Source organism: Mesocricetus auratus, unplaced genomic scaffold (assembly GCF_017639785.1).
Source record: "Mesocricetus auratus isolate SY011 unplaced genomic scaffold, BCM_Maur_2.0 Super-Scaffold_100021, whole genome shotgun sequence".
NCBI lineage: Eukaryota > Metazoa > Chordata > Mammalia > Rodentia > Cricetidae > Mesocricetus > Mesocricetus auratus.
Genome location: NW_024429202.1, coordinates 28321960 through 28336562, shown reverse-complemented (window position 1 = coordinate 28336562; position 14603 = coordinate 28321960). Strand labels below are relative to the sequence as shown.

Genomic DNA, 14603 nt, shown 5'->3' with positions numbered 1-14603 from the left:
TCTTTCTCCTTCAACTATGGTAGACAGTTTTTCTGGGTACAGTAGTCTAGACTGGCATTCATGGTCTTTAGAACTTGGAGTACATTGCTCCAGGTTCTTCTGGTTTTCAAATTTTCCATTGAGAAATCAGCTGTTATCCTAATGGGCTTTATTTTATATGTGAATTATGTTTTTTCTCTTGTAACTTTCAATACTTTTTTTTGTTCTGTATATTTAGTGTTTAAGTATGATATGCTGTGAGGAGTTTCTTTTCTAATCTTGTCTGTTTGGTGTTCTGTGTGTTTGTATCTGTATAGATAAATCTTAGTTTAGGCATGTTTTCTTTTGTGCTTGTTGAAGATTTGATCTATGCTGTTGACCTGGTATTCTTCTCCTTCTTCTATACCTATAATTAAAAGATTTGGCTTTTTTTTGTGGTGTTCAACAGTTCTTTCATGTTCCTTTTCTGTGTTTTAATTTTTTCTTATTCTTTGCTTGTGTGGTCTAACTCTTCAATTCCTTTTCTTTATATCCTGGTAGTCTATCTTCTACTTGATTCATTTTACTCGTAAGCCTTTCCCCTGAGATTTTTAATTGGGATATTGAATTTTCAATTCTACCCTCATTTCAGCTTTTTTTCCCTTCAGCATTTCTAGATCTTTATTGAATTTTGTTTCAAATTCTGGATTGTCTTCAACATTTCATTCACCTTTATGTTCAAGTTTTCTTGGTCATCAATCAGGCATTATTTTCTTTAAATTCATTCTCTTCAAGTTATTTAAGCTGTTTGGTTGTGTCTTGTTTAACCTCTTTGAAATCATCGGTAAAGTCTGTGATTGTTAAGTTCTGTGTCCTTGGGTTCATCTAGGTAGTTCTCATTCGGGACCACTTCTACGGGACTGGTGGGTTTTGGTGCAGGAATTGTGTTGTGGTTGTATCAGTTGGTGCTGGGTGCCCCACAATCACTTGTTCTCTATATTTTGATCAGTTGTGGGTTTTATAATGGGATCTGTTGCAGAATGAAGTTTCTTGATGAAGGGTGAGAACTACACTGATCTGTGGGTATTGGGTTAGTAAACTGGCAGTTGTAGGTTCTCCTCTAGGATCTATGGGAGGTTGGCTGAATTTCCAGTTCAAGGCATGATTTCTTTCCTGTTGAACAGGCCTCAAGGTCAATTATATAGCACTGTTGGTTACTACCGAGATCTGAGTGCCACTATTGCGCCCGTAGGGTTGTTTTGTGGTGCTGTTTGTCACTGTCGTTCATAGGCATTGCAGCTGGGTAGGTTTCAGAGGAAAAATGGGAATTCAATGTCATATGGGTGATGACTAGTTCATAGCGTTATCATCAAGGTGTCTTGATTGGGTTTGTTTTCCCTGCTAGTTAAAGAATTAAAAGTCATGAAACATCTTGAGTACAAAAGATAGCAATGGGGAAAATCTCAGATACAGCAGATAGAACCAGCCAGAGAAGATCTTTATTTAGGAGTGAGGGGAGACACACAAATGACAGAGCACACTGAAAGGAAACCCTTTACGAGGCAGAGGAGGGGTGTCAGGGGCCCCCAATACAGCCTTCCCTTAAGGGCTTGGAGTCTTAACAGTCTCCCAGTCTCCCCTAATTTAAGGTTACTCAGGTTGAACAAAACACAAGGTTGCTGATAAGTCCACAACTTTGGCGTAAACATGTCCTGATCCAGCCTTCAGCTTGTCAGGCAGGTCCATCAGCAGAGGCTCTCCTTACTAAAAGTCCTCCAGGCCTCCGTTTTAAGCTGCAGGCTTTTGCTTTATGTCAGCAAGGTAGGAAGATGTTAGTCATTGTAGAGTTCAGGGTCTTTACTACTGAGCAATGACCCCTCTCCCTATTTTTCTGCTTATCAGGGATCTAACACTTACTCCCTCATGTGTGTCACTGTTATTGGGAGATGACAGCTCACCAGAGATGACCACTCAGACACAATTTATAGTCAAATGAAAGTCTTTATTCCAGCTGGCTGGGACCACACTCAGGTATTCAGTGTCGAAGGGTAGTCCCAGACATTTAAACCAAGGGGCTTTTAAAGGCAAACATCATATCCTGATATCTCGCTCAGCTGCAGGGGGAGGTTTTGCACAAGCAAGCAGTTTAGCAGAAACTGGGGCTTCTCAGCCTCAGGTCCTGGAATACAGCCAGGTAATTTTCCATGGGCTTCTCTATCAGGGGGGTGAAATTCTAGTTAAACCTAAAATGGCCTCAGCAAGAATACAAGATGATCCAATCTCTGCACTGCCTCTCCCTGTCACATCACCTGGGCCAGGATAGCCCCGATAGATGGCTTGGGAGGCTGAGGCAGATGCACAGAATCAGCTGTTACTGGAGACACACATCTTTGATGGGCATGGTGTGAGCGGCATCTGGCATTGCATTCTAACAGGCTGCACTGTGGGCTTCCCCCCAGGAGGGCAGGGCTCAGACTAAATGGCTGGAAGAGAAGGCATTTGCTAATATGGGTTCTCTAACCACCCTCCCCCTCAAGAACATCCATGTCCCAATAGCCCTTGCCTCCTGCTTGGCACCTCATGGGAGGGGAGTGTGGGTAGAGAAGGCAGGTTGGAGAAACTTTCTCTTTGGACTGGATTTTTTACACCTGGGTACACCCAAGAGAGATTGGACACACATGGCTGGAGGTGAGGATTGGAGGAAAAACCAAATGTTCTTGTGCTGGAGTTTCTGAGTTCAGCTCATTCACAGCCACGCTTCTGGTCCAGGCTCCAGGTCCAGCTCTGTGGGAACAACCTAAAGACGCCCATGATTGTGGCAGAGGAGTAGAATTAGAAGGAAGGGTCTAGGTTGACAGATCTAGACAAAATCAGCGGCTGAGGAAGGCTAGAACCACCTCCCAACCATGGGCGGCCTGTAACCACGGGCAGGTGTAGAAGGGGCAGGGATCTTCATGCCCTGCAGAAGGCCTGCACCTTGTGAACAACACCAGAGGGCGTGGAGCTTTGGGACTTAGGAACCTCAGACCTGTCCCAGCTCTAGCCTACTCCATTCTTGGGTGTGCTTTTCTCGTGTTAATACACTGTCTCTATCTCTGTTCTACATGTGCCCCTGGTATCATCCTTTGCTCTGAGACACAAGAAACTGGGCCTCCCAACAGGTGCCATCTGGACTCAGAACTGTGCCTAATAAAGGAACTCCCCTCACCTTCCAAATCAGGGCCAGCCATGTATGGCACTCCAGAAAGTAGTTCCTGGAGCCCTGGAGCCTGGTATTTGGCAATGCGACTCATCTCCCACCCACAGCCCAGACAGGTTGCAAAAACAGGCAGTCCATTTACCTCCCTTCTCAGTTCAAAAAACAGTTTACATAGAAAAGCAGTTTCTGGGTCCCATGAAGCCATGCCTCCCTGCTACTTTCCTCCAAACTGTTATCAGACCCTACAGGATGTGTTTTACTGTGCCCTTGTATACTGGGCTGCAGCGTTTGGGGACGCCAACCTTTTAGACCAGTAAAGGTTTTCTCTAGCCTTTTTGAGGTCTGAATCTATTCTTTCACTTTTCTTCATTGACTTACTCCTTATGCCTAACACACAATCAGGTGTGATGTTCCCTGATGGCTGTCCCCTGCCCGCAGTGTCTTGTCTCTTATCCGCTGTTGTCCTTCTGTGTCCTGAGTGCTTTGAACCCTCCTATAATGATCTCAGGGTTCTATTCCTGGGATGCATTATTGGGGTGAAGAATCCAGACTTCTGCTTTAGAGCAGGTCCCCCGAGGCACACTGTTTGGCACAGCTCTGGGGGTGCAGAGGATTTCTCCTGGCTGAACCCAGAGTGAGGGTGTGGGTTGCTTACCTCTCCAGCAAGTCTGTAGCATTAATCCTGCTTGTGGGAGAGGAACGGGTTTTCTTTTTCTTTGTCCACAGATAGTGGGAGGTCCCAGACCCTGTCTATAACTCCCCGAGGGTCTGGGGAAAGGCAAGCAGAGGCCCCAGACAGGGCACATTTTTGGAATTCCAAGCGTGTTTTCACGCTTTCCTGGCCCAGCTCTGGGTGGAAGTCGGAACTTGGCAAAGTTGCATGTTACACACTCCAAATCTAACCTAGCCAGGTCTGCCAAAAATGGTCCAGGAAATCTATCCCACCCTGCTAGGGGTGGGGGTCCCAGCCCACCCCTTCAGCCTCTGTTTGAGGCAGGGCACTCTTCGACCTACCCTCTCCATCTGAGCAGGAGTGAAGGGTGAACTCACATGTCCACAAGAACTTACTGTTGGACTGCGCTGAGCGGCTGTCCCTCTCATAAACACGGACAGGCACCCACTGGGACATTGCAGCCAGGATTTCTTACCTGGGAAGTGAGCTCACATTAAATTGATGTTGAAGTATTGGCACCATTGGTGCCACAAATAACCTTCTCTCTGTACTACCCGGATCCCCACCCCCACCCCCAGCCCCCTGTCAAAACAGCCTGGGAATCAGAAAACCTAGCTGCAGGCTCTTGATCCCACCCTCCCCTCATCCTCAGAGATGTAAACAGAGGCTTCTCTCCTCAGCTACATGGGCTCTGATTGGGTTCTGATTCTCTTCAGAGCCCCTGCCATGCTGTCTGTCTCTAATGCTGGAGCCTTGACTCTCTGTGGGGCCTCTGCTATGCCCCTGTCCCTTTGTCTGTCCATGGTGTTAATAGCTCATCTACCAAACTCCACAATCCCCAGGAATCTATCTCAGTGTCTCCTTAGACAACCGGCCCCGTCCTGGCACTACTTAATTCGGGGAACAAAATATTGTCTGAAACATTTTTTAAAAAGATTTATTTATTATGTATACAGTGTTCTGCCTGCATGTGTGCATGACAGAAGAGGGCACCAGATCTCATTACAGATGGTCGTGAGTCACCATGTGGTTGCTAGGAATTGAACACAGAATCTCTGGAAGAGCAGCCACTGCTCTTAACTGCTGAGCCATCCCACCAGCCCCCTATCTGAAATATTTTAAAGGATGTTTATGTGGGATATTGTATTAAAATGCTAAAGGGGGAAAAAAAGAAAGAAAATGAGAAGGATCTTTTTTACCATATTTCTATTGTGCCCAGACTCTGAAATCCCAAAAAACACCAAAGTGCCTTTTAAATGTACAAGTTAACTTGGGTCCTCTGTCCGTCCAACACAGTGGGTAGAGTGGAGGGATCGACCCTGAGCAGCAGTGGGACAGGGCATATATTGGGAGTAGAGCAAGGGGAGTGTCTAGGGATCGGCTAGTTGCATGGCAACGGTCTCAGGGTTGGTGCACCTCCATGCTGGGGAACCTGTCCTGAGTTCATTGGTCAGCTGCGGTTGCAGAAAGGTTGCTATGCCTAGAAGCCATCCTAGGGCGGTTGCTACATCCTGCATTCCACTATTATTAATTAATAAAGCATATCCAAAGCTTGACAGCTAACTTCTGATTGGTTCCTTACCACATGGAGGGTGTTTGGCAGTTTATTCCCAGTAATTAGGGCAAGGTTGGGCAAGGCCAGGGGGTTCAGCACATCCTGCTGAGTCAGGGGCCTACATCTTGCTGGGTCTTTTCTGCGGCCTGTCATGGCAGCTGAAGTAGGGGACTGGGTGAGGGTCTGGCCCTTCAATTCCCAAACTTACATTATGGCTATACCTGTGAATTAGCAAAGATAAAGTGTGTGTGTGTGTGTGTGTGTGTATGCAAAAACACAAATCTCACCTCAAAGAGAATAGAGTTTATTGTAGAGCTATATTTGAGTGACTGTGTCCAGGGAATACAGAATTAGATTACTCCAAATGCCATGCACTAACATGGTAGCAGTTTCATGAAGTTATTTAATGGGGAGGTGTATGTGTGTTCATGTGTGTGTGTGTGTATGTATATATATATGCTTGCATGTGTGCAAGTTCACATGGGGACCAGAGGTTGATGTTGGGTATCTTTCTCAGATACTCTCCATTTTACTTTATTTTATTGAGATTAGGGTTCTTCCTTGAACCTGGAACCCACTGGTTTGGCTTGGTTGGCTGGCCCTCAACTCCAGGGATCTACCCATCTCTGTTTCCCCATTGCTGGGATTATATATGTCAGCAATGTACCTCAAAGCCCGGGATTGTTAATTCCAGAGATTCAAGGAGAAAGACCACTGACCCAAATTATCATGGCCGAATTATTTAAAGCAAGCTTTTTAAATTGTGAATGTGGGCTGCTCTGACCCCCACCATTCCTATACCTTAATACCTTGCTTTGTTTTACTTCTGTGCAGCCTGTACTTAAAGCCTATTGCCCCTCCCCTTCCCCAAGACGGAGCCATACTTTATTTCTGACAAAGGTTTCTAGTAATAATAAAAAAGAACTTGCCCGGCGTTGGTGGAGCACGCCTTTAATCCCAGCACTCGGGAGGCAGAGGCAGGTGGATCTCTGTGAGTTCGAAAAACCAAAATAAATAAATAAATACATAAATAAGAACTTTTTATTTGTATTTGTATGAGTATTTTGCCTGCATGTATGTCTGGGCACCACATGCAGGCCTGGTACTGGTGGAGGTCAGAAGAGGGCATCCAAGCCCTGGAACTGGAGTTACAGATGGTTCTGAGCCACTGTGTGGGTGCTGGGAACCAAACTGCAGAAGCAGTAAGCACTCTTAGTGTTTCAGGAACTTTGGTGTCCGTCCCTTCATGGCTCCAGATGGCACAGGGGGAGCTGGAGTTCCCTCTTGGAGTTTTTAGTTTCATTAATAAAAGAATTTGGGAATGGATTCAAATGGAAGCTCAAAGACAGTTTTTTTAGTTTAAAGAAAAAACCCAACCCCCAAGGCAGGTAAACAGTACACTTTAGCAGTTGCCTGGAGGAGGTGAATGGAAACAATCTATCTATCTGTCTGTCTGTCTGTCTGTCTGTCTGTCTACCTACCTACCTACCTATCTATCTATCTCTATCTCTATCTCTATATCTATATATATATTTTTTTTTCCAAGACAGGGTTTCTTTATTGCTTTGTCTTGGAACTCTCTCTGTAGACCAGGCTGGCCTCGAACTCACAGACATCCTCCTGCCTCTGCCTCCCAAGGGCTGGGATCAAAGGTGTGTGCCACCACCTGCCCGGCACGATCTATATATCTTAAAGTGTCATTTAAGCTGACACGGAGGCCAAGCATGTGCTGGACAAGCAGCCACATGGCGGGGAGGGAGGCAGCAGGAAAGGAACAAGCCCCAAATGTTGGATGTTGGGGAAACCCAAAGGGTTAAGGAAAGCAGGCTCAGGAAGGAAGAAATGGAAACGTTATACTTTCCTGAATAATTCAGAAAAGCAGGCAAACTCCTGAAGTTCCCTGGGGGATTCTGGGAAGGAGAAGTACAGTATCTCATTAAAGGGCTAATTACTCCACCTTTCTGTTCAGCAGAGTGGCTTATGGTGAGGTGAGCCAGTCTTCCTGGGGGTGGTCTCTGGGCCACAGGATTGAACCAGCCCAGCTGGGATGGTAGGTCTCCACCCAGGCCGGGGACTGTATCCTCTTGGCCAGTATTTCTCTGTAACATTAACTGCTGATCCATCTTTCTAGCCCCAAAGATTCCTAATTTTGTCAGTCATCAAAGACCCCATGCCTGGGACCTCCTGAGGGGAACTTAATTAATGTTTGGGAAGAACCAGGGCCTCCTTGTGAAAAGGTGCTGTTGTAGGAAATATTCTTTTAAACACCAATTGTCTGGCCCCTCCAGAGGCCCTGTAATTAAGCAACTGTTGTGGTTCTTGAGTGGCTAAGACTTTAACATTTAACTATATTGTAATTAAGCCGGGCCTTCTGGAAGCAGGAGCGCCGTTTTACAGTGAGGAAGAGAATTCTGCCAAGCATCTCCTTGCATGAACATGCTCAGGTTCCGGGAACGTTGCCAATTGCGTTTGCCATAGTCTGAATGCGGTTGCCATCCCCCTCTGTGCAATTTCTTTTGAGGTGAACGGAAATGTCTTCTGTTTCTTAGCCTTCTCTAATTGCGATTGGTCAAGTGTCCGTTATCTGTGGTGGGGAGGGAGAGGTTGGATTGGAGCACTCTCATTGTAACTCCTGGCCCAGAAACAGAGATAAGAGGATGTGCGTGATAGCGCCAGGGGAGGGGAGTGGGGTGCATGCAGGGATGATTGTGTGGGGAGAGAGGCAAGAAATGCAAAGAAATCCCTACCCACTCGGGCAGCTACCCTTCCCGGGTACTCTTGGACTACATGTCCCAGCCTCCCTTGCAGTAAAGCAGGGATCAAGTGACTGGGCTTTGGCTAAACATATGTGGACAGGGGTCCATCTTCAGGCAAAGGTAAACATTCCTTTTGTTCTAGAATTCACTGGCATTCACATTCCAGAAGATCCCCAAGAACCCTTTAAAGGACCCCCCCAAAACAAAACAAAACAAAACAAAAACCAGTGCAGTAAAGTAGGCACAAGGCTTCAAGAAACCCACCACCTTGGATTTCCATGAAGCAGTCAACCCCATCATAGGCCCTGCAGGCTGGAGGTCTCCCAAACAAGTATTCTGACTTCTCTCCTACCAGCCGCTTAGACAAACAGTTTGCCTGAAAGGGAGTTTCTGAACTGGCAAAATCAGAGACTTACCCCCCACCCCACTCAACACACAAACATTTTCTCCTGTACCCTTGGACAGTAGCTGCAACATTTGGGGGGCACCAACCTCTCTGAATCATAAAAGTTTGTCTCGTGGTTTTGAAGTTCAACTGAGCATATTTTGGAGTTTCCTCTACTGATTGACTTCTTACACCCTTGAAGGTGGTGGCACCAGAAATGGCCCATGGGCCAGATCATGAAACCCCAGGAAAACCATAAACCAGAGTCTCTTCACTGGGTTTTCATGGTGATGGCGGATGTTATTATTATTATTATTAAATCATTGTGTGCATGGTGTGTGTTTGTGCCCATGAGTGTGTGTGAGTGTGGACAGAGAGGCTTTGCATGCTGGTTCTTGTATTTCATCTTGTTTTCGGCAGGGCCTTTCTCTGTGCCAAAGAGTGCATGCGGAAGTCAAAGGATGTTTGTGGAGTCGGTTGTCTCTTTCCACCTTTATGTGGCTTTCTGGGATTCGATTTACTTGTCAGGTTTGCTCAGCAAGCTCTTTTTACCCACTAAGCTATCTTGCTGGACATTTCTTAGGGTCCCTGGAAAGCTGCTGCATCCACGCTGGCTGGCACACCAGATTCTGAAGATTCTCCTGTCTGCCTAAGGATCTAAGGGTGGGGGTGTTGTAGTCAAGGGGACTGGGTTGGAGCCAGTGGGCTCCACAAAGTCCATGCAACAGATCCCACACGAGGGGTTTATTGGGGGTGGTGCAGAGGCTCCCTCCGAGCAAGAGCAGAAGGAGCAGAGAGCAGACATAGAAGGTGCTTGTGCTTTATACCGGACATAGCGCATGCGCATGGGGAGAGTGCAGGACTCTGGGCAGCAGTGGCAACAGTGGGCACAGGTCGTGACTGCTGCTGCTGACAGTAGGGTGACTCCCTGCTGTTGATCAGTCCCTGAGGGCAGACCGGTGGAAATGCTAACACTAGTGTGTCTGGCTCTCTATGGGTTCTGGGAATTTGAACTCAGGTCTTCATGTTTATTTGGCTTTACCAAGTGAGCCATCTCCCCAGCCCAGAAAGTCAACTTTTTTTGGTATAAAGCCACACGTGTAGATTTTTTTCATTGGTGAGAGTCGATTTATCTGAATAAGTGGAGATACAACTTTCTCATCTGCAATGTGGACAGAATGACAGGGCTTTGGAAAAGACAAGCAAGGGGCCAGCCAGGGAGCTCAGCAGATAAAGTGCTGATGCCACTCAAGGCTGATGACCTGAGGATGCCCACGGTGGAGGGAGAGAACTAACTTTCCGAAGTCACCATCTGGCTTTCACATGTGCATTGTGGGACAGCTGTGCCCCGCACATGCATCATGTGCACATTCACAAAATAATAATAATAAACACATTGAAATTTTCAACAAGTCAGACAAGAGTGGGGAAATGGTTTGAAATGGTATCAGACATCTTCCTAGGAATGACGGCTACAGTCTTAAAAGTGACACTCCCCAAATGGCGATTCACAAATGGCTCCATGACTGGCAACATGGCTCTGTGGCCCTCACTACCCCAACCGACCCCCTGTGTCTGACATACTGCAGCAAGGTTGACAGCTTCCTGACACTCATACCCTCAGAGAACCTTCTGTGCCCTCTGCAGGCATCACCAATCCACTACAGAGTACTTTTAGTTTGAACTGAGAGGCAGCCTCAGAATCTTTCTCAATATACTGTTCCATGCTCTCCTCCATCCTCAGTGACCTAAACCTAGGCGTGACATATTTTTTCTGGCATTTAAGTAGATTGCTTAAAGCTAAGCAGTGCTTTTGGTCTTCCTAGCCTTCAGGGTAGAGCCTGAAGAATCTGTGAAAGGCAGCCTGGAGGGGCTGCCTGGCCAGATAGCCAAGTTTCACATGCTGAGAGGATATATATGCATGCCTCACTGGGAAAACTGTAAAGGAGAAAATTCCAGAGTTTGACATACAAAAGGTGACAGTAGGGGAAAAGCCCTTAGCCCACTTGAGCTTCATTCAGAGAGCATGCTCAGAAAAGTCAGGACTGCACAAATTTAAGAGAGACAAAGGCCGGAGGCCGGGCGGTGGTGGTACCTACCTTTAGCACTCCGGAGGCAGAGGCAGGCAGATCTCTGTGAGTTAGAGGCCAACCTGGTCTACAAAGCTAAACAGAGAAACCCTGTCTGGAAAAGCCAGAGAGAGAGAGAGAGAGAGAGAGAGACAGAGACAGAGAGAGACAGAGAGAGACAGAGAGAGACAGAGAGAGACAGAGAGAGACAGAGACAGAGAGAGACAGAGACAGAGACAGAGACAGAGACAGAGACAGAGACAGAGAGAGACAGAGACAGAGACAGAGACAGAGACTTTGATTGAGACTTTGAACCAGGCCGTAAGAGTTCCTCTGTCTCTTCTAGTAATAAACATCTCCTTTCCTCTAACTATCCGCACGTTTCTGTACAATTCGTTGTAAAGAGACACAAGAACCTGGAAACCTCATTGCTTGCCCTCTATACTCAGACCTCTTCTTGTATCTCATGTAGAGCGGACTAGCCTTAAACCTGGTGGGGGCCTCGAACTTCTGACCCTCCTCCTTCCATCTCTCAATGCTGGATTACAGGCATTCACTGCCATACCTGGTCTATGTGGTGCTAGGGGTAGAATCCAGAGCTGTGTACATGCTGGGGAAGTGCAGGCATTTTGGATGAATTGGGTGGGACAGGTATCCTGGAGCTTGGGAGCCACAGAATACTGTGTGCTACACAGCTCAGATGGAAAGGTATCCTGGAGCTTGGGAGCCAAGGACCACCACAGGTTGCAGTAAATGTAGCAGCTTACAGCCCAGCCTCAGGGAAAGGCTTCCCCAGTGTATCGGCTCTGCTCCGGCAGGACAGGGTCTTCCAGCTGGGGATGTTCGCCCAGTGTAGCAGTTTTGCTCCTGTAGGAGAAAGTTTCCAGGGTGAAGCTGCTACAGTTCAGCTCTGTTCCTGGGAGAGTGGAGAGTGGAGTGTAAGAACTCCACTCTGCCAGGGGAAAGTTTCCCCTGCAGAAATGTTACAACCCTGCTTGCTCTGCTCCACCCTGAATCGTCTCTGATCTGCCACAAAAGAAGGCCTTCACTCAAAACTCATCCAAGGGGTTTATTGGGAGGGAAGAATCCAGAAGAGTGGCTGCCTTCTGCCAGAGAAGTAGAGGACAGCCAGGCAGCACAAACAGCCACATGCTAAACAGACACAGGGTTTATATAGGGCTTCTAGGGTGGGGATTGGTCAGATTTCAAAACTGAGCTCAGATTGGCTAGAGCTCCCGCTCAAGGATTGGTTAGTTTTCTGCACAGGGTTAGGGTCAGATTTGGCTCTGGTTGCAGGGTCAAAGTGTGTTTCTTTGGCTCAGCTCAGAGTGTTTCTTTGGCTGGTCCCTTTTCCGTACAGTAAGTACTGCGCCAACTGGACTATAGGCGCAGTCTCCAGAGGTGATAGAGAGTTCCTGTGCAATGATCAGACAGTGCAGAGAATGCAGGGTAACCAAAGGGGAGATGGGAAAGACACAAGTTCCATCTCTTCAGGCCTTTTGGTTTTTACTCTTCTTGTGCATTGTGGCACTAATCCTAGCTTGCTAAGCCAGGCCCAGGCCCTGAGTGGAGGTAAGGGACAGGTGACATGTGTAACTGAAGCTCATTAAGGCAGCCAGCCTGTAGCGTAATAGCAGGGCTATGACTGGGGAGTGTGTTGTGTTCAGTTTTACACTTGCAGTCAGTGCCAGGTCTTCTCATGTGAGTTCCCTGGAAATGCAGACCTACGCAGGTTCTGCAGCCAGCCCAGCAGGAAGATATTCCAGAGAGACACTGTGCCCCTCTCTTTGGCTCTTAGACTATTGAGACTTGGACCCCAGGAAATTGGAATTTTCCCAGGGATCTTATGCTGGGAGGACAAGACTAGGGTTCTGGTGCCAGCTTGGGGGCCGGGGGGCACGGGACAATGCTTGTTTTCTGGAAGAGGATTTCACCCAGTTCTGACAGCTTGTCAGATCACCTTGAGGACAGCTGAGACATTGGTGGAGGCACCTCACCTTGACTGGCACTGCTTTGTCAGACACGCATACCGACACTGTCTACAGAAACCAGAACCTCCTGCCAAATCCTCAAAGCGAACTTTAGGAGTGGCGGGAGCATAACCTGGCATCTTTGTTCTTCCCAATGTGGCCATATTCTCCAAATATATCCATTTCTACCTAGCACTGGTACTTTTGTCACAGCGAGGAAAAGTTACCGAGCTTAGCTTGTTCGGGCTGCCAGGGTCTAGTTTCTGACCCCAGCAACTGCAGTGATGCTACCCCAAAGGCTTGTGGGAGCAGCTTGAGCTGTTCTTAGGACAAACAAGACATTGCAGAGTTATTTCATTGTTTTCTTTCCTTCCTTTTCTGCTTTGAAAGGAGACACACTTCTTGCAGAGACTACGGAGAGTGCCGCAGAGAAGAAAGAGAGGGAGGATGTGGGGAAGCCCTGGTCTGAGGTAACCATGGGGGGAATACAGCCTGCGACTCCTAGGAGCTGACCATTCCCATCATGCCGTAGGCTCTGCCGGAGCCCACCGTGGGAACAGGCTGCTGGAGAGCTGGGGGAGAGGCAGCCATTGTCTTGGGTCCCTCCCATTCCGTAAATCCTGCCAGAGTCTGACATGCTGGTATAGGAGGATTGATGGGAGACACTGATTGTCCTGTTCTGGGGCACTGGTTTGAGATTTCTTCCCACTTTCCTGGAGCCTGAGGGAGCCTCTCAAATGGTGTCTTGCAGAAACACCATTCTTGACCCCAGAAGGAATATGGGGAGGAGCCTGGATCACCCTCCAAGGTGACAGAGGTGGCAGAGGCGAGAGCCCAGGGCTTGACTGGTAAAAAGCAGTTGTAAATAATGAGACGTTTGGGAGGCAAGGTGTTGAGAGTGACTCTCAGGGTGTGTGGGGTTTCCTTTTCAGACTGGCCCACACCTCTGCTGCCTCATGCTTTCTAGTCTGCACTGTTGCAGTTTGGGGCAGAGTTTCTTAGACTCCGAGAGGATGGCCATCGGAATATTGTGAAAATGCCCTCACACCTCTCCCCTGGCAGAGATTTGGAGTGGACAAGCTTACTCTGCTGAAGCAGATGGGTGAGACCAGGAACAAGGTCCTTGAAGTCAGATGACCTGCTTTCTGGGTCTGCTGTCCCTTGCTAGCTTGACGGGCTTAGATCAGTGACTTCTCTGTCACCTCTTTAAAACTGGAACATCCTCACACAGGAAGCTGTGTGCCCATTGAGCAGGTGCAGTAGACCGTCTGTGAAAACCTCAGTGGCTAGGAGCTGGAGTGTTATCTATGTATCTCATTTGCAAACCCTGGGTCTCACTTCCTCCCAGCAGGAGTTCTACATATAAAATACTCAGAAATAAACAAGCCTTAGTGTTGAACCTTGGTCTGGTGATGGCAAAGCCCATACCTCTGGCCTCTCCACTATTTGATCTCATTCCTCTGTCCCTGCCTGTGTCCTTGATGGGAGACACTGGTCCTCGGTGGCCCACCTTACCTAAGCCTCATGACAATGGTCCGACTGGACTCAGGGCCTGACTCATACATTGGTTAAATAGATGTTGACCGGAATGCCACGCAGCTGCCAGCTAGCCCATCTCCCCCACAGCCCATGGCTCTTCCCAACCATACTTTTCTCCATCTCCTCTGATTAGTGGTGGTTTTACTGTAACAGCTTCTGTCAGTTGCAAGGAGACTTTTTTTTTCTTGCTGAGGGATGGCAAATTTCTTCTTCATCATTTAAAAATATAATTTTCCAGTCCAAAAGCACAGTCTACGCCGGGCGTTGGTGGCACATGCCTTTAATCCCAGTACTCGGGAGGCAGAGGCAGGCGGATCTCTGTGAGTTCGAGGCCGGGCTGGACCAACAGCCTCCAAAACAATACAGAGAAAGCCTGTCTCGTAAAAAACAAAACAAAACAAAACAAAAAAACAAACACACACACACACACACACACACAAAGCACAGTCTATATGTAGGGGAGGTCAAGGCAGCAGGCACTTCAGTTGGCTGGTCATTA

General features: G+C 47.7%; 2 long non-coding RNA genes across 2 annotated transcripts in view; one reads left to right on the top strand and one right to left on the bottom strand.

Moving 5' to 3' along the window:
• LOC121133297 overlaps nt 1-13035 on the top strand; it is a 45499-nt gene extending 32464 nt beyond the window's left edge. The window contains exon 3 of the long non-coding RNA XR_005870118.1: nt 12956-13035. This is a non-coding gene — a long non-coding RNA (uncharacterized LOC121133297). The remainder of the gene's footprint in view (nt 1-12955) is intronic.
• Nucleotides 1940-3941, bottom strand: LOC121133298. The gene is made up of 2 exons (XR_005870119.1): nt 3813-3941; nt 1940-2755 (listed from the first exon to the last, which is right to left on the bottom strand). It is a non-coding gene; the product is annotated as an uncharacterized LOC121133298 (long non-coding RNA).
• Nucleotides 13036-14603: the final 1568 nt, after the last annotated feature.